Below are 26,994 nucleotides of genomic sequence, written 5' to 3'. Positions count from 1 at the left end.
ATGTGAAAAATAACAGTATATAGCAAAAATAACAGTAATATAGAGCTCTTGTAGCGTCATGCCTAAGGTACTTGACTGCTAACCAGAAGGCTGGCGATTCAAACCCACCAGCCACTCTTTGGAAGGAAGATTGGATGATCTACTTCCATAGTGATACCACCTTGGAAACCCAAGGAGGGATCGCTATGAGTCAGGTAGGACACGCCGGCACATAACAACAACAACATAGCTAAACCCACACACTTCATCTTACTCATTTTGATGATGGTATTAAGTAAACAATGACTTCTACAAATAAAAACCATGCATCATAAGTCATAAGGGAATATACTAAGATGTATTTTTTTTAATTATTTTATTTTCTGGATCCTTAAGATCCTTTGAAATAAATTTAATGAATGATTTATTTTATCATTCTTGCATATATTTCCCTAAAATAATGAAATATATATTTAGGGTATAGTTAATAAATTTAAGGAGTAAAAATGGCAACAAAATGTAAAGTATAAGTATATATCTACTCCAGTAACTTCCTCATAAGTATGTATTTTAAGAATTATTTAATATTTTCAGAGAACGTCCATTTAAAATAATACACATGTATTAAATTTATGAGAGGGGCATTCTTGGAGATTTCCTGAAGACCTTTTGTGTCCTAGGTATTGAAACTAAGTTCATATATTCCACATAAGTTGGTCCTAGTTCAATAGAACACTGCAAAACTGTAAGTATTTTCTATTTTGGGGGGAGAGCTAAGATATGCACTCACATTCCATCAATTTTAAGTAGTATGGGATTTGTTTTAAACAAAAAAAAATTTCAAATACAGTGTTACTTAGAAACCAGAAATTCATGCATTCTATCTGAGATGATTTAGGATGGTTCAAATTGAAAACTATTTTTTGAGATAGATATTAGAGACATGGAAGGATTATGACAACTACTGATTTTAATTACAGTAAGGGATAAGGAGGAAACATAAGTGAGGCTTCAAAACCCTGGGAGAGGACAGAGACATGTTTCCACCTTATGTCTATTCCACCTATTCCAATAGATGATATGATAACATAATTAAAAATAACAGGAAAAGTGGGTAGTAATAGGTTGAAGGGGAGATTTTCAAACTAAAGATTTTGTAATGTAATAATTATGCAATTGAGAACTAGTTTCTGAAGAAGGTTATCTTAGACTCCTACTTATCTTTAATGTAATGGGTGGCTATCAAAATGAACAGGACATAGCAAGACAGCAGAGATGTAGCACCAGTGGAGAAAGCACCCATAGGGTAAATATTGAGGAGGTCTAAAAACCTGAAAACTGAGGAAGCTATCATTTGATTTTCAAGTGAAGATGTTAATAGAATGAGATGGTTATATGGGATGGCAAAGAGAAACATTGTTAACTTTCAACACAAAATAGAGAGGGACAGATGTAACACTATGATAAAAACAGAACCCAAATTCACTGCCATCAAGTCAATTCAATACTATTGAAAAGTGCTAATGAAAAGAGGTAGGAAAAAAGAGTTAGGAGATTAATGGGCTGGAGATTCAGAAATAAATATTTTGAACAGAGGAACCTAATCATTTATGTTATTTCAAAGAATACATGGAAATGGATTGAAAAGTTAATAATGGAAAACATAATACAAGTGGAAGAGAAGAAACAATGAAGACTAGAGTTAGCCAATCAACCATAGATACGGAAGAACCTATTTCATGGAACCCACCAGCCACTCCTCAGAAGGAAGTTTGGGCAATCTACTTCTGTAGCGATACTGCCTCGGAAACCCAAGAAGGGGTAGCTATGCGTCAGATCTGACTGAAATCGCGGCAGTGTGATTTCATGAACGTAGTAGTCAAGAAATCAGATGCCATATTGCACTGGGAAAATGTGCTACAAACGATGTCTTTAAAGTGTTAAACAGAACAAAGATGTCACTTAGAAGACTAAGGTGTGTCTGACCCACGCCATTGTATTTTCAATAATCTCATATGCATGTGAAATCCGGACAAGTAAGGAAAATTGAAGAAGAATTGATGCTTTTGAATTGTAGTGCTGGGAAAGAATACTGCAAATACCATGGACTGCCAGAAGAACAAAAAATCTGTCCTGGAAGAAGTGCAGCCGGATTGCTCCTTAGAAGAGAGAATGGACAGACTTTGTCTGAACTACTTTGGTCATGTTGTTAGAAGGGGCCAGTCCCTGGAGATGGCTCTCATGTTTGATTAAATAAAGGGTCAGTGAGAAAGCAGACGGCCTTCAATAAGATGGATTGACACAGTGGCTGTGACCGTGGGCTCAAGTGTAGGAAAAATTATAAGGATGGTGCAGGACTGGGCATTGTTTCATTTTGGCATACGTAGGGTCACTATAAGTCAGAGCCAACTCAATGGCAACTAAAAACAACAACATTACTCAGAAAGCAGAAATGCAATCAAGCAAATAAATTATCAGCTTGCACATGGTCATTGTTCTGGTTACCTAGTACCGCTCTGACAGGAAATATACCAGAAATGGAATGGCCTTAACAAACAGGTGTTTATTCTCTTACAGTTTGGGGGGCTAGAAGTCCAAGTTCAAAGTGCCAGGCCCTAGGGGCTGGGTGAAAGCCCCTCATCTTTGGGCTTCAGCTTTGCTTCCAGCTCCCAGCCCACTGATGCTAGCGGCTTTTCTTCTTCAGACAGCTGCTGGCTGCTGAGGCTGCCAAGCCCAGGGTTGACAGGTAAAAAGGCACAGAACCAATATTACAGAATCACATGGCAGGACATTAATTCAAGTCCATTGAAAGTCCCAAGGTCAGCAGAGCGTGGCAGGCTGCTAAACAATGACATGGCTACATGCAGGGTTCAAGGTGTCATAAGTTAGAGACCATTCCTAAGTCTTCTCCTTATATACAGGAAGCAGACCACATCCCAAAGGCAGCTACTCAGCTGCTTGTGGTAGAGCCCACCATGGAGTTGATTGCCAGTCTCTTCATGGGGAATAATTACCACCAGCTAGCCTAGCCACTCAAACAGGCCCAGCCAAGTTGACACATGAACATAACTACCACAGTAATGTTTTGTGTTGTGCCAAACTGTGAAGCTCAATAGGGTCAGGATTTCTGGACAAGAAAATTTGGGAGTTTCATTTGAGCAGTTTTGTTGTTGTTGTTGTTGTTATGTACCATTGAGTCAAATCAGATTCATAGGGACTGCTCCTTGGGTTTCTGAGATGGTATCACTAAGGAAGTGCATTGTCCAACCTTCCTTCCGAGGAGTGGTTGGTGGGTTTGAACCGCCAGCCTTCTGGTTAGCAGTCAAGTGCCTTAGACACTACACTACCAGAGCTCCTCATTTGAGCAGAGAAACCTGGATTTTAATGCTTATTCTTTCACTTACAGGTCCATGGATTAATAATGTTCTTCATCTTTGATGATCCAGACTGTTATTTCAAAATTGTGTATGATATTTCCAATTTTCAGATTACTGTGATAATTACATGTAATATGTGAATAATGTAAACTGCATAGGACATTCTAAATAAATAAAAGTAGAAGTTAGTATATTTACTTTGTTGATTATAATATCTAGAATATGAAAGAAACAACATAAAGTCATAATATTTTAATAAATATTTTTTAAAAAAATAGAGTGAGATATGTGGAAAAATCAAATGTTAAAATAAAAATGTAAAATGTAAAAATGTAAATAGTTGCTGGGAAAAGATATATATATAGTCACTCAAAGTTTATCATCAGGGAAAGGAATTGTTGAAGGTAAATTTTAAAATGAAATTAGTACCAAAAATCATGATAGTGGATGTGAAAACAAAAAATAATTTTTCTACCTGTGCATAGATATGGGACTGCATATAGATTTTTGAGAGATCTGGTAAAGTAATAGCCTCCAATTTCTACTCAAATTCTGATTGGTCGTCAAATAAGTATTAACATTTATAGAATAATTTTAATGGTTCAACAGGTATAGAAATAATGTATATTAACTCAATTAATCTTCCAGGCATACTTGACTTCCAATAGAAACATTGTACCAGTAGTGATAGAAATTTATACAAGCATGAGCACAGATTATATTTTACACCAGTACCTTAACAATAAGTTACACAATTAAGAAGCAGAAGCAGCATAATATTATTTCCTAATAAATAATACCTATTAGATAGAACAAAACTGGATAAGAAACATACTTAAGTTAATTTTTTCCACATATTGATTCTTCATGTTTTAAGGATTATTTGCCTTTGTCTCTCTTATTGAAAGTAAAATACAAAAAGATGCCTAACTCTTCCATAGTGGCTGGATTTTGCTTACAAGATTTTCTGATGTATGGGAGCTCAGAGTCTTGCACTCAGTGATATTTCTACTGATATACTTGGCAACCCTGCTGGGAAACCTTCTCATTGTCACAGTAACCACCCTTGACCAGAGTCTTCACACTCCCATGTATTTTTTCCTTAGGAATCTGTCTGTACTGGACATGTACTACATTCCTATAATTATATCCAAGGCCATGTGTTGTCTTCCTGTTTGACAACAGGGTAATCTCCAAGACTGGACGTGCAGCTCAGATCTTTCTTGTGTTATGGCTTCCTTTTATAGAACTGCTGTTCCTCACTATTATGGCCCATACCATTATGTGGCTATTTTCCAGCCCCTCCACTACCCTGTGATCATGAACCCTCGGGTCTGTGTCCAGGTGTCTCTGGCTTCCCTATTCAGTGGTTTAGTCTTCTCAAGATTCCACACAGGCATCACCTTCCAGCTGTCCTTTTGTCAGTCCAACATCGTCCATCAGTTTTTCTGTGACATACCTACTCTGCTGAAGCTCTCCTGGTACCTTCATCAACAACGTTGTAATTTTTGTCTCTTCAGTCATATTTGCAGGTGGTTGTTTTTTCTTCATCATCCTGTCATACATTCACATATTCTCTACTGTGCTCAAGTTTCCTATCAGAGGAGAGTAAGGAAAGGCTTTTTCTACCTGTGTTCCACAAATTCTTGTGGTGACAGTCTTTGTCAGCTCAGCTGCTGCTGTGCATGTGAAGCCAAGCTCCAACTCACCCACAATTCAAGACATGATCATTTCTGTATTCTACTCTATAGTCCCTCCCTTCCTAAACCCTATTATCTATGGTCCTTGGAACAAGCAAATAAAGGAAGCTGTAAGGAGAATTATGAGTAGAATGCTATATTCAGAAAAATGATAAGATAATTATTTCAAGGCATTGCCATTTTGATGAGATAAATTCAAAATACATCAAATTTAGCTTCCTTGCCTATTTCCAAGATGGGGGACCTGACAATTTCTAATTGATGGTTACTATAGCATATATCAACATAAAACAGTAGTAACTGCATATGTTGATATAAGTTTCTCCCACACAAAAGTTAACATTCTCCCATGTCTGAAACATAAGTGCTAAAGACTCTAATTTTGGTAAATATTTATTTAAGAATTATTTAGAGAGTCCTAGAATATATAAACTAACAATTAATTTTGAATATTTGCAATTACAAGAAAGATAATTATTAATCATACATTTAAATATTCCTTAAATATATAAATAACATTTGAAAAGAGTCTTAAAAACAAACCTAATGGATCAACTGAAGATGTGGTGGTAAGAGAGATCAATGATACATTTTGCTGTTTTTTCATAATCTGGAATTTTTTAAAAAATAAGAATTATTTACAAAATGCAAATCACTTATTTGTATTTAGTATTAAAATTATTACTTGTTGTTGCTGTTGTGTATGCTGTCAAGTCAATTCCAACACATAGTGACCATATAGGGCAGACTAGAACTGTCCCATAGGCTTTCCAAAGCCATAATCTGTACCAAAGCTGATTACCACAATTTCTCCCACATAACAATTGGTAAATTCAAATCAAATTATTTGTTAGCAGGTATTATTGTCTCCAGAAGCTCTGGAGCTTAGTGCCTAAGGCACTTGACTGCTAACCAGAAGGCTGGTGGTTCAAACCCACCAGCCACTACTTTGAAGGAAGGTTGGGCAATCTACTTGCATAATGATACTGCCTCGGAAACCCAAGGAGAGGTGGCTATGAGTCTGGTCTGACTCAATGGCTGTGAGTTTGGTTTGATTTTCTTTATTATTGTCTCCATTCATATTTGATAAAAATAAGGTAATTTCTTGTCTGTTCATATTACTGAGTTGATATATCCTTTCTATTAGGGAGATAAAATGTGTAAAATATGTATTAAGCAGAGTTTCACATAAAACCAAACACACCAAACTCACTGCCCTCAAGTTGATTCTGACTCATAGTTACCCCTTCCTTGGGTTTCCGAGGTGATATCTCTATGGAAATATATTGCCCAGTGTTCCTTCTGAGGAGTGGCTAGTGGGTTTTAACTGCTAGCCTTGAGGTTAGCAGTCAGATGCCTTAGGCACTACACCACCAGAGCACATGTAATAAAAAAAATAAAAAATAAAAATAAACCTAGCTGCCATCGAATGGGATCCGATTAATAAAGACACCTCCTTGGGTTTCCGAGGTTGTTTCACTGCAGAAGTAGGTTGTTCAACCTTCCCTCTGAGGAGTGGCTGGTGGGTTTGAACTGCCAGCCTTCTGGTTAGCAGTCAAATGTGGGTAAAAATACGAGGACCTGTATAAACTATTGTTTCCTTAAGGTAGACACAGTACTCTGTACTAGAAGACAAAAAATTTTACCAAATTGGGTACATATTTACTAATACATATTCAATGCTGAAATTAAAATTTTCAGTTTATTTATCTGTAATTGCAGGTACAATTGTCCCTAATTATAATCAGCACTAACACTTCCTTTACGTCTGAGATAGTACTTATCATAAAAATTTTATTGCATACATTTTCAGTAAAACAATATTGTGCGTAACGGTCAATTTTATGTGTCAACTTGGCTATGATATGGATCCCAGTTATTTGATAAAACATTTATCTAACTGTTGTTGTGAAGGAATTTACAATTTAATACCATGTAAATCAGGTGACCTAAGTAAAACAAATTACACTTTATAATGTAGGTGAATCTTAACCAATTAATTGAAGGCCTTAGGAGCAAACAAAAATTTTCCCTAGGGAGACAAATTCTGACTCCAGACTGTAAATAGACAACCTGTTGGAGTTTCTATTTGGCCATCGCGCTTACCCATTGTAGGCACAAGATTGCCAAAGTTTCCATGCTGTCATGTGAGGTACAGATTTTGGACATTCAGACTCTGCCATCAAATGAACCAATTACTTAAAATAAATCTGTTTTTTCTCTGCCTGTCTCTGTGCTTGTTCTCTCTCTCTCTCTCTCTCTGTCTGTCTTTCTCTCCCCATCTCTACCTCCATCTCTCCCTCTCTCTTTCTGTATAGTGTTACAGGAGCTCTGGTGACATAGTGCCTAGGGCATTTATTTGACTGCTAACCAGAAGGCTAGTGGTTCAAACCCACCAGCCACTCCTTGGAAGGAAGATTCGGCAATCTATTTTCATAGTGAGACCTCCTCGGAAACCCAAGGAGGGGTTGCTATGAGTTGGATCTGACTCCATGGAAGTGAGGTTTTTATTTATTTATTTATTTGTTTGTTGTTAGGTGCCATCGAGTCATCTCTGACTCATAGAGACCATATGCACAGCAGAATGAAACACTGCCCAGTCCTGTGCTAGCACTGTGATCTCTGCTATACTTGAGCCCATGGCTGCAGCCACTGTGTCAATCCATCTCCTTAAGAGCCTTTCCCCCTTTTGTTGACCTTCCATTTTAACAAGCATGATATCCTTCTCCAGGGAATGGTCTCCTCTTACAACAAGACCAAAATAAGTCAGACGAAGTCTGGCCATTCTCACTTCCAAAGAGCATTCTGGCAACATTTCTTCCAGGGAAGATTTGTTAGTTCTTTTAGCAGTCCATGGTACTTTCAGCATTCTTTGCCAGCACCACAACTCAAAAGCATGCACTCTTCTTTGGTCTTCTTTCTTCATTGTCCAGTTCTCACATGCATATGAGGCAATTGAAAATACCATGGCTTGCGTCAGGAGCACCTTAGACATCAAGGAGACATCTTTTCTCTTCAGCACTTGAAAGAGGTCTTTTGCAGCTGATTTGCCCAGTGCTATATATCATCTGGGGAGCTCTGGTAGCATAGTGGCTAAGACACTTGCCTGCTAACCAGACGGCTGGCGGTTCAAACCCACCAGCCACTCCTCGGAAGGAAGGTTGGGCAATCCTACTTCCATAGTGATACTGCCTCAGAAACCCAAGGAGGAGTCGTTATGAGTCAGGTATGACTCGACGGCACATAACAACAACAACAACAATATATCATCTGATATCTTGATTGCTACTTCCATTGATGTGGATTGTAGAACCAAGTAATCTGAAGTCTTTGACAACTTCAATCTTTTCTCCATTTATCATGCTGCTACTTATAGGTCCAGTTGTGAGGATTTTTGTTTTCTTTATATTGAGATGTAATCCATACTGCAGACTGTTTTTTTCAATCTTCATCAGTAAGTGCTTCAAGTCATCCTGTTGTTGTTGTTGTTATGTGCCGTCGAGTCAAACCCGACTCATAGCAACCCCTCCTTGGGTTTCCAAGGCAGTATCACTACAGAAGTAGGATTGCCCAACCTTCTTTCCGAGGAGTGGCTGGTGGATTTGAACCACCAGCCATCTGGTTAGCAGGCAAATGTCTTAGCCACTATGCTACCAGAGCTCCCTCAAGTCATCCTAACTCTCAGCAATCAAAGTTGTGTCATCAGCAAATCACAGATTGTTGATGATTCTTTCTACAATCCTGATGCCACATTCTTCTTCATGTAGTCCAACTTCTAGGATGATTTGCTCAGCATATAGATTGAATAAGTATGGTCAAAGGATGCAACCCTGATGCACTCCCTTCCTGATTTAAAACCATGTAATATGCCTTTGTTCTGTTCGAACAACAGCCTCCTCGTCTATGTACAGGTTCCTCATGAGTACAATTAAGTGTCTGGAATTCCCATTCTTCTCAATGTTATCCACAATTTGTTATGATCCACATCATCGAATGTTTTTGCATAGTCAATAAAATGCAAGTAAACATCTTTCTGGGATTCTTTGCTTTGAGCAGAAATCCATCTGACATCAGCAATGATATCCCTTGCTCCACATCCCCTTCTAAATCCAGTTTGCATTTCTGGAAGTTCTCTGTCAATATACTGCTGCTACCATTTTTGAATTATCTTCAGTAAGATTTTACTTGCACGTGATATCAATGATATTGTTCAATAATTTCCACATTCTGTGGGATCACCTTTCTATGGAGGGGGTACAAATATGGATCTCTTCCACTCTTCAGAAGAAAGATGGAGCAATCTACTTCTGTAGTAATACTGCCTCAGAAACCCAAGGAGGGGATACTATGAGTCAGGTCCATCTCAATGTCACATAACAACAACAACCACCAGTCAGTTGGCCAGGTAACTATCTTCCAAATCCTTGACATAACCAAGTGAGTGTTCCAGAGTAGCATTCATTTGTTGAAACATCCCAATGAGTATTCTGTTAATTCCTGGAGCCTTGTTTTTCACAAATACCTCCAGTGCAGCTTCGACTTGTTCCTTCGATACCATTGGTTCTTGATCATATGCCACCTCATGAAATAGATGATCATCTACCATTTCTTTCTGGTATAGTGACTCTGTGTGTTCCATCCATCTTCTTTTGATGTTTCCTGCATCATTCAACATATTACCCATGGAGTCATTCAATACTGCAATTCAAGGCTTAAATTTTTTCCTGAGTTCTTTTAGCTTGAGAAATGACGAGAGTGTTCTTCCCTTCTGGTTTTCCAACTTCAGATCTTTGCACATCTCATTATAATAATTGGCTTTGTCTTCTTGAGCTGTTCTTTAAAATCCTCTATTCAATAATTACACTGAATAGAAATGCCCTAACTTCACCAGTAAAGAGACAGAGAGTAGCAGACAGATGTGAAGATATGACTTATCAATACTACCTATAAAAGACACAGCTTAGACACAAAGATAAAAATAAGCAAAAAAAAAAAAAAAAGTGAGACAAATGGGAAAAACATATATCAAGCAAATAGCAACAATAGAAAAGTAGCAGAACTGAAAGGTTATCACAACAGAACATTCAACAAAGACTGGGATAAAGTGTGGAACAAAACTCAAAATCATAAAAACTACCAGGCTTACAGGTCTGAAAGGAACTGATGGAACCCACAAGACTATGGCTCTTAGTCACCCTCCAAGCCTGGATGTGAACTGATCCCCATGGCTCAACTTTCAGTCAAGCAATAGACAAGACCATACAGTGAACAATAATGCTAGAGAGAGGTATGCATTGCTTACAGTAATCAAGCACTTGAGACAAAAAGAGCAACTTTTACCCAGGGATAAAGCTTGGAAGGCAGGAAGGCATAGAAAAGAAGGACTAATGCAAATGATAAGTGAGAAGTAGGAAGAGTCCTGTTACATTGTGGGGTTGCAATCATCGTCATGGTACAAAATGTTCACGAATTATTGAATGGAACATCATTTTGCTCTGTAAACTTTCACTCACATCATAATAAAAAAAAATGTTTTACAAAAGCAACAGAACAAGGACTTGGAGTAGCTTCTCAGAGACAACCAAATACCTTGAGAGAGAGAATCACTGGGCCTATGGGCTTGGACCTAGTCTTAGGAGACATCATGCTCAATTGGCACAACATAGAAGGTTGGGCATTCCTACTTCTGTAGTGATACTGCCTCGGAAACCCAAGGAGGGGTCGCTATGAGTCAGGGCCGACTCGATGGCAAATAACAACAACAACAACAAGTACATAAAAATCTTGTTCTACATCCTATTTTGGTGAGTAGCCACTGGGGTCTTAAAAACTTTTGAGCGGCCATCTAAGACCCAACTATTGGTATCCTCTCATCTGAAGCAAGAAGAGTGAAGAAAATCAAAGTCATCTGGAAACAACTAGTCCAAAGATAAGATGGACCATGAAGACCTCAGCCTTCATGACCCCCAGACCAGAAGAACCCAATAATGCCTGGATACCAATGTCATCTACTCAGAAAGAGATCACAACTGGCAATCCTGGATAGAGTGGGAGGAAAAAATGTGGAGCAAAATTCAAAAACACAAAAATGACCAGAATTACTGCTTGGATAGAGACTGGGGAAACCCCCAAAACTACAGCCTCAGGTTACTTTTATGGCCTAGAAATGGACTCATCCATGGATTGGCTTTCAGTAAAATAGTAGAAAGACCTACATGCAGAGTATCTACCCCAGAACAATGCACCCACCTTCTCTATGGAGATGCATCCTTGGATCAACAACCCATAAGACATCAGAGGGACAGCTGGATGGACAGAAATGCATAGGTAAGAAGGGCACAGAGAGGGAATAATCACAGGAAGAAAAGGGGAGGAGAGTTTTTTATGGTTAGGAATGGTAATCAAAATGAAATCAAATGAACGACAACTGTTGGATGTAAAATAAATCTGCTTTATAAATTTGCCTCCAAATCACAAAAAATGAAGCATAACTCCAACCCCCACCCTCCAAAAAAAATACAAAAGTAAAAAAGAGCAAGGATGGCAATATTAATTTCTGACAAAATAGACTTTAAGATAAAAACTGGCATAAAAGACAAAGAAGGGCATTATTTAATGATTAAAGGGGTCAAACCAATACAGTACATACCATAATAAATATCTGTGCACCCAATGAAAGAGCCTCTCACTACATATATGAAACTTTAACAAATAAAATGAAAAATAGACAACTTCATAATAATAATAGGAGACAGTATTCCAGTTGTTAGGTGCCATCATGTCAGTTCTGATATATAGTGGCCCTGCATCCAACAAAATGAAACACTGCCAAGTCTTATACCATCCCCACAACAATTCCTATGTTTGAGCACATTGTTGCAGCGACTATGTTAATCCATCTTATTGAGTGTCATCCTCTTCTTCCTCATTGACTCCCTATTTTCCAAGTATGATGTCCTTATCCAGGGACTAATCCCTCCTGATAACATGACAAAAGTACAAGAGAGGAAGTCTCACCATCCCCACTTCTAAGGAACATTCTAGGTGTATTTAATTCAAGACAGAATTGTTCATTCTTCTGGCTGTTGTTGTTTTGTGCCGTTGAGTCCTCTCTGACTCATAGCAACCCCTCCTTGGGATTCTGAGGTGGTGTCTCTACAGAAGTAGGTTGCCCAATCTTCCTTCCTCCAAGTGGTTGGTAGTATTGTACCACCAATTCTTCTGGAAGTCCATGCTATATTCAATATTCTTCACCAACACAATATTTCAAATGTGTCACTTCTTCAGTCTTCCTTACTCATTGTCCATCTTTTGCATACCTATGAGATGATTGAAAATACAAATCTTGGGTCAGGCACAACTTTGCTCTTTAACACTTTAAAGGGTCTTTTGCAAGAGATTTGCCCAATACAATAAGTTCTTTGATTTCTTGGCTGCTGCTTCCAGAGGTGTTGATGATGGATGCAAGTAAAAGAAAATACTTAAAAATTTCCAGTTTTCCTCTGTTTATCATGATGTGAGGATTTTTGTATTATTTGAGTTGAGGTTTAATCCATTCTAAAGTCTTTGATCTTCATAAATAAATACATCAAGTTGTCTTCACTTTCAACAAGCAAAGTTGTGTCATTTTAATATCACAGATTGTAAATGAGTCTTCTTCCAATCCTGATGCCATGTTGTTCTTCATATAGTCCAGCTTCTCAGATTATTTGCTCAGCATACAGACTGAATAAGTATGGTGAAATGATTCAATCATGATTCACATCTTTCCTGATTTTAAACCAGGCAATTGTACCCTTCCTCCGTTCATAAGATCATCTCTTGGTCTTTGTACAGGTTCTGCTGACCACAATTAAATGTTTTGCAATTCTTATTTTTTTTTTAAAAATGCCCATAATTTGTTATGATCCACACACTCATATTATATAGTCAATAAAATACAGATAAACACCTTTCTAGCATTATCTGCTTTCAGCCAAGATTGATCTGACATCAGCAATGGTATCCCTAATTCTATATCCTCTTCTGAATCCAGCTAAAAAATCTGGCAATTACTTATGCATGTAATGCTACAATGATTTTTAATTATTTTCATTAAAATTGTACTTGTATGTGATATTAATGGTCATGCTTGATAATTTCTGCATTCTGTTGCATCAGTTTTCTTTTGTAAGTTCACAAATAAGGATCCCTTCCAGTCAGTTGTCTAGGTAGCTATATTCCAAATTTCTTGACATAAGAGTGTGAACACTTCTAGTTCTGCACTGGTTTGTTGAATATCAGTTTCTGGAGCCTTGTTTTTCACCAGTGCTTTCAGTGCAGCTTGGACATCTTCCTTCAATACCATAATTTCTTGATCATATGCTACCTCCTAAAATGATTGAATGTCAATAAATTATTTTTGTTACAGTCATTGGTGTATAATTTGTGTATTTTTCATTTTCATTTTTAATATACATCTCCTATCCCACATGCTTTCCTCCAATATGATCTTTTTCAAAAATATAAATATCCCTTCACCCATATAAAACCTGTCTCTTAATTATCTGTTTTCTCTCTTCCCCTACTCCTATCCCTAGTAAACAACAACAAAAAAAATGTACTTCCCTGTGTAAACTTTCCTTGACTTTTTTTTTTTGTGTGTGTGTGTGTGTGTGTATACGAAACATTCACAAGACATTTACCAACATAACACCTTCCGCATTTATGGCTAAGGGACATTGATGATATTTTTCATGTTGTGCCACCGTTGTTCCTCACTTTTCCAAAATATTCCACCATTATTAGCATAAACTCAATGCTCCACAAACAAAAGCTTCCCCTCTCCCAATCCCTCCTACCCCTGATAACCACTAATAATTGTTGGTTTCTCTATATATATATATATACATTTTCTTCAACCTATCTAATAATTTTCTCTCCCCTTCCCTCTCATCTCTGGTAATTAACATGTAAAATTCCCTTTCATGTATAAACCTTTCCTTGACTTTTTACAATAGTGGACTAATACAATGTTTGTCCTTCTGTGATTGACTTGTTACACACAGCATAATATCTTCTAAGTTCATCTATGTCATATAGTGTTTTTCAGATTCTACATTATTCTTTAGGGGTGCATGATATTCCATTTTGTATATGTACCACAGTTTGTTTATCCATTCTTCAGTTGATAAAGACTTAGGTTGTTTCCATCTCTTTGCTATTGTGAATAGTGTTGCGATGAACGTGGGTGTACATATATCTACTCATGCCCTGCCTCTCACTTCTTTAGGATATATACCTAGTAATAAGATTGCTGTGTCAAATGATATTTCTATTTCCAAACTTTTAAGGAATCATCATACTGATTTCTGCAGTGGTTGAATCATTTTACGTTTCCACCAGCAGTGTATGTTGTTGTTGTGTGCTGTCGAGTCGAACCCGATTCATAGTGACCCTTCCTTGGGTTGCTGAGGCAGTATCACTACAGAAGTAGATTGCCCCATCTTCCTTCTGAGGAGTGGCTGGTGGGTTTGAACCTCGAGCCTTCTGATTAGCAGTCAAGTGCCTTAGGCATTATGTTATCAAAGCATATGAGAGTCTCAGTCTCTCCACATCCTCACCAACATTTGTTATTTTCTTTATTGTTGAATTTTGCTATTAATGCTGGGTTGAGATGGTATCTTGTTGTTTTAATTTGCATCTCTTTAATGGCTAATCATTGTAGATATTTCTACATGAGTTTGATGGCTGCCTGAATGAATATCTTTTTGGTGAAGTGTCTGTTCATGTCTTCTGCCCATTTTTTAATTGGGTTGTTTGTCTTCTTGATGTTGAGGTGTTGGAGTTTTCTAGAAATTTTAGAGATAAGTCCTCTATCTGATACATTCTTGCTGAATATATTTTCCTATTCTGCAGGTTCTCTTTTTAGTCTTTTGGAGAAGTCTTTTGATGTACGTAAGAATTTAATTTTTAGAAGGTCCCAATCATCTAGTTTATCTTCTACTGTTTGTGCATTTTGGGTTATGACTGATAGTCTATTTCTGCCATAAATTATCCCTATTTTTATTTTGATGACCTCTATAGTTTAGGTTTACATTTAAGTCTTTGATCCATCCAGAGTTCATTTATGTGTATGGTATGAGGTATAGATCTTGTTTCATTTTTCTGCAAACAGATACCCAGTTTTGCCAATACCATTTAAAAAAAAAAAAAAGACAATGTCTTCCACATTTAGTGGATTTCTGCCATTTGTTAAAGGTCAGCTGGCCACTGAAAACAAACAAACAAACAAACAAAATCACTGCTGATGAGTCAATTCCGACTCACAGAAACCCCTCCTTGGGTTTCTGAGGCAGTATCTCTATGGAAGTAGATTGCCCAGTCTTCCTTCTGAGGAGTGGCTGTTGGGTTTAAACCACCGGCCTTATAGTTAATAATCAAATGCTTTAGGTGCTATGCCATCAGACCTCCTCAGCTGACCACAGGTCAATGGATATATTTCTGGGTTCTCAATTCTCTTCTACTGGTCTATGTCTGTCATTGTACAAATACCAGGCTGTTTTGACAAGTAGGTTTTGAAATGTGGGAGTGTGAGACTTCCTACTTTGTTCTTCTTCTTCAATAGTGCTTTTCTTATGTGAAGTCTCTTTCCATTCCATATGAAATTAATTATAGGTTTTTCCATGTCTTTAAAGACTGTTGAAAGGATCTGGACTGATATTGCATTGAATATAAAGATTTCTTTGGGGGAGTATTGTTGCTGTTAGGTGCCGTCAAGTCATCTCTGACTCATAGCGACACTATGCACAGTAGAATGAAACACCACCCAGTCCCATACCAGCTCCCCCATCCTTGCTATATTGAGCCCATCACCACAGCCAATGTGTCAATCCATCTTGTTGAGTGCTTTCCCTTCTTTCATTGACCTTCCACCTTACCAAGCATGACATCCTTCTCCAGGGAATGGTTCCTTCTGATAACATGACCAAAGTAGATGAGATGAAGTCTGGCCATCCTCACTTTCAAGGAGCTTTGCATCTGCACTTCCTCCACTACAGATTTGTTAGTTCTTTTAGCAGTCCATGGTACTTTCATCATTCCTCGCCAGCACCACAACTCAAAACCATCAATTCTTTGGTCTTCCTTCTTCATCGTCTAGCTCTCACATGCATATGAGGCAATTGAAAATATCATGGCTTATGTCAGGTGCATCTTAGTCTGCAAAGAGACATCTTTGCTCCTTAGCAATTGGAAGAGGTCCTTTGCAGCCAATTTGCCCAGTACTTTACATTGTCTGATATCCTGACTGCAGCTTCCATCGGCGTCAATTGTAGAAACAAACGAGGTGAAGTCTTCTACAATTTCAATCTTTTCTCCATTTATTTTGATGCTGCTTATAGGTCCAGTTGTGAGGATTTTTGTTTTCTTTATATTGAGATGTAATCCATACTGAAAACTGTATCTTCAGTCTTCATCAGTAAGTGCTTCAGTCATCCTCACTTTCAGCAAGCAAAGTTGTGCCGTCAGTGTATCGCAGGTTGTTAATGATTCTTCCCCCAGTCCTGATGCCACGTTCTTCTTCATATAGTCCAGCTTCTTGGGTTATTTGTTCAGCATACAGATTGAATAACTATGGTGAAAGGATACAACTCTGATGCACTCCTTTTTGATTTTAAACCACACAGTGACCCCTTGGTGTATTTGAACAACAGCCTCCTGTTCTATGTACAGGTTCCTCATGAGTAAAATTAAGTGTTCTGGAATTCCTATTCTTCTCAACGTTATCCACAATTTGTTATGATCTACACAATCAAATGCTTTTGCATAGTTAATAAAACACAAGCAAACATCTTTCTGGTATTCTTTGCTTTGAAACAAGATTCATCTGATATTAGCAATATAATTCCTTGTTCACATCCTCTTCTGAATCCAGCCTGCACCTATGGAAGTTCTTTGTCAATATACTGCTGCTACTGTTTTTGAATAATCTTCAGTAAGATTTTACTTGTGTGAGATAGTAATGATATTGTTCTTTAATTTCTGCATTCTGTGGAATCACCTTTCTTTGGAATGAGTACAAATATGGGTCTTTGCCAGTCACTTGGCCAGGTAGCTGTCTTCAAATCTTTTGGCAAAACTGAGTGAATTCCTCCACTGGGGCATCCCTTTAATGAAACATCTCAGTGGGTATTCCATCAACTCCAGGAGCCTTGTTCTTCACCAATTCCTTCAGTGCAGTGCAGCTTCGACTACTTCCGTAGATATCATTGGTTCTTGATCATATGCCATCTCCTGAAATGGATGAACATCAACCGGTTTTTTTTTGGTACAGTGACTGTGTATATTCCTTCCATCTTCTTTTGATGTTTCCTGCATCATTCATTATTTTGCCCATAGAATCCTTCCATGTTGAAAGTCAAGCCTTAATTTTTTTCCTCAGTTCTTTCCACTTGAGATGCCGAGCATGTTCTTCCTTTTTGGTTTTCTAACTGCAGGTCTTTGCACATTTCATTATAATAATTGGCTTTGTCTGCTCAAGGTGCTGTTTGAAATTTTCTGTTCAGCTCTTGTATCTTGTCATTTCTTCCACTTGCTTTATCTACTCTCCCCTCAAAAGTAAGTTTCAGAGTCTCTTCTGTCATCCCTTTTGGTCTTTTCTTCTTTTCTCATCTGTTTAATGATCTCTTGCTTTCTTCATGGATGATGTTCTTGATGCCATCCCACAATTCTTCTCCTTTTCGGTCACTGGTGTACAATGTATCCCATCTATTTTTTAGATGGTCTCTAAATTCAGAATGGATATATTCAAGATCATATTTTGGCTCTCTTGGACTTGTTTTAATTGTTTTGAATTTCAAGTTGAACTTGTATATGAGCAGTTGATGGTCTGTTCCACAATCAGCTCCTGGCTTGATTTTGGCTGAAGATATTCAGCTTTTCCATTGCCTCTTGCTACAGATGTAGTCAATCTGATTCCTGTGTATTCCATCTGGTGAGGTCCATGTGTACAGCCACCATTTGTGTTGTTGAAAAAAAGTATTTGAAATTGCTAAAAAGGCAAGGAGGCCACAGCTCCTGACCTCCTCTAACCCCACAAGAGGAAGAGATAATCACTATCAGTAACCCAAGGCCTATTACTGCAAGGCCAGACATGCTGCCTCCCTCCAGCCCTTTCACCAACCATTCCTCCCAAAAAACCCACCACCTCTCTCCTGGGTTTGATAATTCACTGCAGTGGCCACATAAAACTCAGAGATTATGGGATTTATTAGGGAAGCACCAGGCTACAATTCAAGTTCAGGAAAAAGGCTCAGTCTCTCTCTCCCAGCCCACAGTCTCTCTCCTAACAGTCTCTCACAGTCTCTCTCCCAAAAGTGAGTGTCCCTCTGTGTCTCACTCACCAATGCATGTCTCTTGCATCTCTTTCCCAGCAGCACATGTCTCTTTCAGGAGTGTGTGTCTCTTTCAGCAGCACGTCTTCCTCAGTCAGCAGTCAGAGAGAGTTCTGCCTTTAGGAGGCCTCCTTTTGAGCCCAGCAGAGTGGCCAAACTAGCCAATCATAACATCAGAATTCTAAGCACCTGATAGACAGCCCAGAACACTGCTTTATGTCCTGCCCCACAGAAATAGCCCAGGTGGATAATATTTACAATCAGGAACTCCTCAGTTGCTCACAGCAAATTCCACCTCGGAGTTTACAAAGATTTATGGGTAGAAAAGCCACACTAAGTAATTTACTACATCACAGAAATGAATAAGTCATTGGTCTTGCAAAATTCTTCCATGCGAGTTCCAGCATTATTTCTATCAACAATGCCAAATTTTCTGACTACCGGTGATTCTTCTTTGTTTCCAACTTTTGCATTCTGGTTACCAGTGATAATTAACACATCCTGATTGCATGTTTGGTCAATTTCAGACTGTAGAAGTTGATCAAAATCTTCAATTTCCTCATCTTTGGCTTTGGTGGTTGGTGCATAAATTTGAATAATAATCATATTAATGGGTCTTCCTTGTAGCCATATGGATATTATCCTATCACTGACAGCATTGTACTTCAGGACAGATCTTGAAACATCTTTTGTGATGATGAATGTCACACCATTCCTCTTCAAACTGTCATTCCCGGCATAGTAGACCATATGGTTGTCTGATTCAAAATGGCCAAAACCAGTCCATTTCAGCTCACTAATGCCTAAGATATTAATCTTTATGCATTCCATTTCATTTTTGACAACTTCCAAGTTTCCTAGATTTATACTTTGTACATTCCATGTTCCAATTATTAATGGATGTTCACCGCTGTTTCTCCTCAATTTGAGTGGTGCCACATCAGCGAATGGAGGTCTAGAAAGCTTTACCTTATCCATATGAGTAAGTTTTGCTCTGATGATGCAGCTCTTTCCCAGTCCTATTTTAAGAGCCTTCTAACATAAATGACTCATCCTCCTTATCTGTATTAGACAATGTTTCCAGACTATTCATAAAGTTGCACAGTAATATATCAGACTCTGCTATTCATAAGGTTTTCCCTGACCAATTCTTTGAGAAGTGGATGGCCTCTTCCTTCTTCCTATTCTGTATCAGTCTGCAAGCCAGGCTGATACCTGTGCACCATGTGAACCCCACTGGGTTTGAAACACCAGTGTCACAGCCTCAAGACTCACAGCAACATGCCCCCACAATAGGACAAACTGACAGATAATTTTGTCTCCCTTAGCTGTTGGAAACATCTCCAACCTCTCCTTACCTGGATCCTTGCAACTGACTCCTTGTTCTGTCCTGGTCCCCCTAGCATTTATACTCTCCTTTTCCCGCTTTCCTGCCTTGCCACTCGGGGGGCGTGGCTTAGGTTCCCTCACCTCACCTGGATCCCTGTGGCTGACTCCTCCTGAATTGTATGATAAATTCAAATACAAAAGTAAAGTGCATCTTTCAGAACCAAAAGAACCTTCTGCTTTTCTGAAACAATCTCACTCATACATTCATATTGTTGCATGAAGATTAAACAGATGACAGAAGTTCATAATATTCATCATGTGTCAGGTGCTAGCCCAAATGCTTTAGAGTTTCCATTGTGTCACATTCTCAAGAGGTCATGATAGTACACACCATTCTTAAAAAAATAGGTGAAGAAACTGAGGCATAAGTGATATAGCAATGTCTATTGATCACAGAGTTCTGGTAGCATAGTGGCTAAGGCACTTGACTGCTAACCAGAAGGCTGGCAGTTCAAACCCACCAGCCACTCCTTGGAAGGAAGATGGGGCAATCTACTTCCGTAGTGATACTGCCTCGGAAACCCAAGGAGGGGTCGCTATGAGTCGGGTCCGACTCGACAGCACATAACAACAACAACAACATTGATCACAGAGCTCAGAGGTTGCTGGACAGGGCTTTTTTACTGGGCTGGTAAATAGCAATAAATCCCTTTTTCTTGTCACTTTGAACAAATTCAAAAGGGCTTTTTGTTGCTTAATCCATTATAACTTCTATGAGTTTGGTCTACTACCCAGAGAATGAGAGGAACATGATTTTGTTGGATTAAGTTAAGCCTGACACTTTCTGTTTCTTTGTCACTTGATCTCCATGCACCACAAGAATTATACATTGTGAGCCAACAAGATATTAGGGTGGTGCAATTTTCTTTGTGTTTAAATTGTTGTTGTTATATGCCATCGAGTCGGCCCCGACTCATAGCGACTGGTTCATTAATCTTCACCAATTCTATGTTGTTGTTGTTGTTGTTATGTGCTGTTATGAGTCGGCCCCGACTCATAGCGACCCCTCCTTGGGTTTCTGAGGCAGTATCACTACGGAAGTAGGATTTCGCAACCTTCCTTCCGAGGAGTGGCTGGTGGGTTTGAACCGCCAGCCTTCTGGTTAGGAGTCAAGTGCTTTAGCCACTATGCTACCAGAGCTCCCCACCAATTCCATACACACCTCAAATATATAATAGTTCCTGATATACAAAATTCATTCACAGGTTTTACTTGGTTCCTGATCCCTCATCATCTAGAGACAATTATCTTCTAAAATATACCCCTGGGTACTGGCTATTATTAAGTGCCCCAGGCAGTGTCCTCAAGGGTTTTCTCTACTGCCATCAGTATTACCAGACCCTTATGTTTAAATGAACACAAACAGAAGAATTATCTCAGGATTTCAGTCATCTCAAATAAATATGTCCTCTCATCCTTGATAACACCTGAAACCTCATGGGACACTTACTAGAAATCCTGGCTTCCATAGCCAGACTAAGGAAAGAAAATACTAATTTGTGAGTCTTTGCTATTATTAGTGTATTTTATCCCCGTATACCTTCCTCTATGAATTATCCAGCTTCAGCACTACACTGCTTAACTATTTTTTGAGAGAGTGTTAATGAGATTAGAAAAGAAAGTACAGACAAAAGAGTGACACCACAACAAGACTAACTTCTTCTTTTTTATTCATTGCATTAAAAACTGAATCCTAGTAGTTTGAACTGAGTTCATAAATGATTATGGAAGCATAATGTAAGCCTACAGCAACAGATGTGGCTGACGCCAGGATCACAGGCAGGGCCAAAAGAGTCTCTACACATTGGTCGTTGTTTTGATATGTAGAATGCTGATTTAAATTTATACTGAGATGACTTTAATTGTGGTGAGTTGTATGTACTTAAAGAATATAAATTATTTATGCATAAGAATGCTATTCAATTAATATTTAATGAATATCTGTTTATTTCTTCCCTTAGCCAACAACTCTGCTGTATGTTCAGATATGTGGTGCTACATGGATGAATAAGCGAAACACTGTCATAAAATAAAATGCAGAGATCATCCCTTATTCTTTAATTGTAATGCAAGGACTTTCTCATAACATATTATAGAAAATCATATAAGCACTTATTCATGATTCATTCCAGAGTTTCCAGACCAGTGTATCATATTAGTCACTTAAAATATTTGAAATTAATTGTAAATGAATTAAATATTTGATGAATGGATAGATGTATAAATACGTTACTAAATACATCATTAATGGGGGAAAAATGCTAATTCTTCAAGTCAAAAATTGCACCCTTCAGGTTTTTGTAGAAAAGGCAAAAAATGATATCCTTTTATACTTTTAGGAACATGAGCATTCTCCTATGCAGAATATCCCTGAGCAGTGCACAGGTAAAGAAATGCTCTCAATTTCATAATCTCTCTTAGTAATAATTCAGAATAATATATATTGTCATATTCTCTGAACAAAAAGGTACTTTAATAATAGCCAACTGGTGGATTTTCCTATGATTTTGTTGTTGTTGTTGTTGTGACTTTCTTAAAAACAATAGTACTCTGAGTGCTAGATGGAAGAAATTTTAGTACTAAAGAGATGACATGCTTACTCCTTTTGTAAGTCATTTATAATTCCTTTTTCTTTTTCTCCAACATAACTACCATATTGAATACCTCTGTATTTTACAAATATAAATTTCAAAATAGCAAGTAAGTGTTAGAGTCAGGATCCAAACCATGTCTTCCCAGGCCATAAAACCTCAATTCACTAATCTGCAACATTGAATATCAAGGTAAGAACCTCAAACTGATTGGTCAGCATGAAATAATAAAGGTGTTTCACTCTGCTTTCAAACTATAAAAGCCAGTTGCATTTCTATACTATAGTGATAGAAGTCCAATATGGACTTTGATGAGAGAAAATGTTAAGAAGTAATTTTTAAAGTCTTCAGAACAAAAGTGGCATAACTGAGGTAATGCAACAACAAAATGCAGCCACTGCCATGGACTTGGATCCAACTTATAGCGACTCCTCCTTGGGTTTCTGAGGCGGTATCACTATGGAAGTAGATTGTCTAACCTTCCTTCTGAGTAGTGGCTGGTGGGTTTGAACCACCAGCCTTCCGGTTAGCAGTCAGATGCCTTAGGCACTACCCTACTAGAGCTCCTGTAACTGAGGTAGAGCTTTTAAATATTAAATTTGCCATTTTATCTAAGTCAATCATACATTGATATCAATAAATTGTCAGTAAACAGGTTGGTACAAAGCAATAAGAACAAAAACTACTTAGTGAACCATTCCAAAGAGTTCCAAAACAAGGGGAAAAAAAATAAGAGCTTTTAGTTTTGCAAGTGTGAAGCCAGTTTGAAGGGTTCAATTGCCCTGACTCTGGCAGTTAGTTCTACATGTTGCATGTGGTTACACTCTCCAGGAGAAAAAAGGGTTAAGGAAAGAAAGATGTAAAATGTGGCAGCATGGAAAATTTTCCATTACAGTTACAAAGCTGAGAGTGTAACTCTGGAAATGCACATTCTACTATTTCATGTCAGCAAGGAAATAAGCAATGTATGCAATTCCAGGAGAATGTAAGCTCTTTTTTAAAGTGTAGTAAGCCGTAGCGTAGTGCCTAAGGTACTTGATAGCCAACCAGAAAGCTCGTGGTTCAAACCCACCAGCCACTCCTCGGAAGGAAGGTTGGGCAATCTACTTCCATAACGATAGCCTCGGAAACCCAAAGGAGAAGTCGCTATGAGTCGGGTCAGACTCGACGGCACATAACAACAACAACAACAACAAGCTGTTAGGCTAATAGCCCGAAATTCCTCTTGTTGAGGTTAAAAAACATGTGTTAATTGTCATCACTTACAGTGACAGTGATGAAAGACAACATTAGTAAACAATTGGGTTTTAGTAAAATACCCTTAATTACTCACACGTTCCCAATAATCCATATAGTCTTCAAATGTGCAGAAAATAGTATTTTTATGTATCAGCTTATTTAAGTTCTTTAATAAGTTTTGGTTTAGTTATTTGGGAAAATAATATGTTCTGGTTGTATTTTAACCAAAACAGAAGACTCAACACACTTCATCTTACCCAACTTGAGTTATTAAATAAATACTGACTTCCTCAAATGATAACCATCTAGCATATAGTACAAGTAGGTATTAAAAGCCATTTTTACTTTCTAGAATCTGAAGACCCATTGTAGTAAATTTGATGAATACATGAATCAACAATCAATCCACCCCATTTTCAAGTAAGTTAATCATTGCTATGTATTTTTTTAACCCTAAAGTATTGAAATTCATATTTATTCATATTTATAGTAAGAAAAGAAAAATAGTCAACAAATTCAAAGAGTAAAATTCAAAGCAAAATGGAAAGCATAACTACATACCTCTCAAGTAAAGCCCTCCAAAAATGCATTTTAAGGATTTTTGTAATAGAAATAGCATTATATTTCAAATACTTTAGGAATAGTAAACTCATGAGAGAGGTATTCTAATAGATATTTCTTGAAGACCTCTTCTCTACATATGTCAAGCTAGCCATGTATTTATTACATGTTAGTCTTAGTTCAATAATACATTGACTGAAATTTAAGCATTTTGAAAATCTGGTAGAGCTCTAATAGATGCCTTCAGGTCCCATCAATTTCAAGTATTATAGGAATATTGGGCAATCTACTTCTGTAGAGATACTGCCTTGGAAACCCAGGGAGGGTCACTATGAGTCCAATTCACTCGATGTCAGTCAGTATTTTTGAGGATCTATTTTTTTGAAAAAAGAAACTTCATGTGAAGTGTTACCAGAAACCAGAAAGGTATGCATTACATCTGTTGTTGTTCCTGTTAGATGCCATCAAGGCAGCTCCAATTCATAGTGACTCTATGTACAGCAGAAAGAAACACTGCCCAATCTTGCCCCATCCTCACAATCCTCTCTACAGTGGAGCCCATCATTGGTCACTGCATCAGTCCATCTTCCTGAGGGTCTTCCCCTTTTTTCCTGATCCTCTCCTTTACCAAAGGATCTCTGGTGGCACAGAGGGTAGGGTATTTGGTTGCTAACCAGAAAGTCAGTTGTTCAAACCCACCAGCTGCTTAGCAGGAATAAGATGAGGTAACCTACTTCTGTAAAGATTTAACTAACTAACTAACTCACTGACAGTCAAGTTGCATCCAACTCACAGCGACCCTTCCTTGGGTTTCCGAGGTGGTATGGGAAGTAGATTGCCCAACCTTCCTTCCTAGGAGTGGCTGGTGGGTTTGAGCCACCAACCTTCTGGTTAGCAGTAAAATGTCTTAGGCACTATACCACCAGAGCTCCTAAGATTTACAGCCTTGGAAACCCAATGGTGGTCATTGAGTAGGAATTGGCTAGATAGCAGTGGCTTTTTTTTTGTTTTGTTTTTCCTACTTTACCAAGCATGATATCCTTCCAGGAAATGCTCTCTTCTGGCAACATGACAAAGTAGGCGAGATGAAGTCTGGCCATTCTCGCTTCCAAAGAGCATTCCAGCTGCACTTCTTCCAGAACAAATTTGTTTCTTCTTCTGGCAGTCTTACTGGTATTTTCAGTATTTTTTGTCAACATTACAATTCAAAGGCATCAACTCTTCCTTGGCCTTTCTTATTCATTGTTCAGCATTCACATGCATAAGAGGCGATTGAAAAATACCATGGCTTGGGCCAGGTGCACCTTATTCTTCAAAGTGACATCTTTGTTTCTTAACACTTTAAAGAGGTCTTTTGCAGCAGATTTTCCCAGTGAAATATGACTTCTGATTTCCTTACTGATGCTTCCATGTGTGTTGACTGTGAATCTAAGTAAAATGAAATCCCTGACAATTCAATCTTTTCTCTGTTTATCATGATGTTCCTTATTGGTCCTGTTGTGAGGGTTTTCATTTTATGTTAGAGTGTAATTCATACTGAAGATTGTAGTCTTTAATCTTCATCATTAAGTGCTTCAAGTCATCTTCACTTTCAGCAAACAAAGTTGTGTCATCTTCATTATGCAAATTTTTAATTGTTCTTCCTCCAATTCAGATGCTGTGTTCTTCTTCACACAGTCCAGCTTGTCAAATTATTTGCTCAGCATACAGATTGAATAAGTAGGGTGAAAGAATACACTCTTCCTAATTCTAAGCCATGCAGGATCCCCTTTTTCTGTTCAAATAGCTGTCTCTCAATCTCTGTACAGGTTCCTTATGAGAACAATTCCTTAACAGGGAGTTCCAATGCTGCTTCTTCCTCAGGAATGTGCTCTGGGTCTGTGTCCTGCTCCCTTGTTTCTACTGCTTTATCTTGCTTCCTTGTGTGCTTTGTGATGGTCTGTTGTCTCCAAGATATTGTGACTTTGTTGTATTTATATTTAATTGGTGGTTTTATGTTAGAGTGATTCGCCTAAGATTTTCTTTTTCTTTCTTTTTTTTTTTTTTTTTAAGATGTATCTGAGTAAACAGGGTACTTACTCCTGTATTTGCTAGTTGGCAGCACTTATGTACTCATCACCTGTCTCCTGGTGGATGTGGTAGAGAATGAGAGTGGCTGCACAGATCTCTGTTAACTGTTTGTGAATAGCAGTTAAGAGTGGGTCAGGATTTTATTGGTCGTATATCATTGGCCAATTGATGCAGAAGGATGTGGTGGCTCTCACTCATTAAGTGGACTTGTAGGAGGTGCAGGTGTGGTTGGGTCATATGGGCACAGTTATCTCCCACTCAGTTAGACAAAACAACAATTGAAAAACCATAAAAAAATAAAAGCAAGAGGACAAAAAACACACACTGCGTAACCACACAGGAACAATTACCAAAAAGAGAAAAAAGAAATAAAAAAAAAAAAGAGAGAGAGAAGGTAGTAAATGAGAGAAAATGTTTAAAGAAATACTTTAAAAAGCCACAAGAAATATGAATAGAAAAAGGGGGGGGAGACAAGAAACCTGGGGAGGGGAGGAATGAGAGAAAAGAGATGGAGTAGGAGAGTAATGAAGAAAACTGAGATATTTCCCTTGTTACTCTTATACCCCACACCTTCATGGTGAATGGAGGTGCAGCCATCCCTCACTCACACCCACCTTCTGGGCAGGCCAGGCAGGAATTCCCTCCCAGCCTGTGTGCTCTGATAGAGCCTGGGTGCCCTGTCCTACTCTGCCCAGATTTTTTTTTTTTTTTTTTT

The 26,994-nt window shown here is 38.1% G+C and overlaps 1 pseudogene; it reads left to right on the top strand.

Annotated features, from left to right (window-relative positions):
* Positions 1 to 4,278: 4,278 nt before the first annotated feature.
* LOC103210236 lies at positions 4,279 to 5,208 on the top strand (annotated as a pseudogene).
* The last annotated feature ends 21,786 nt before the right edge of the window (positions 5,209 to 26,994 follow it).

Source organism: Orycteropus afer, unplaced genomic scaffold (genome assembly GCF_000298275.1).
Source record: "Orycteropus afer afer isolate SDZICR_OR568_19922 unplaced genomic scaffold, OryAfe1.0 scaffold00575, whole genome shotgun sequence".
Classification (NCBI taxonomy): Eukaryota; Metazoa; Chordata; class Mammalia; order Tubulidentata; family Orycteropodidae; genus Orycteropus; species Orycteropus afer.
The sequence above is the reverse complement of the archived record's forward strand: the minus strand, read 5'-3'. Positions and strand labels throughout refer to the sequence as shown.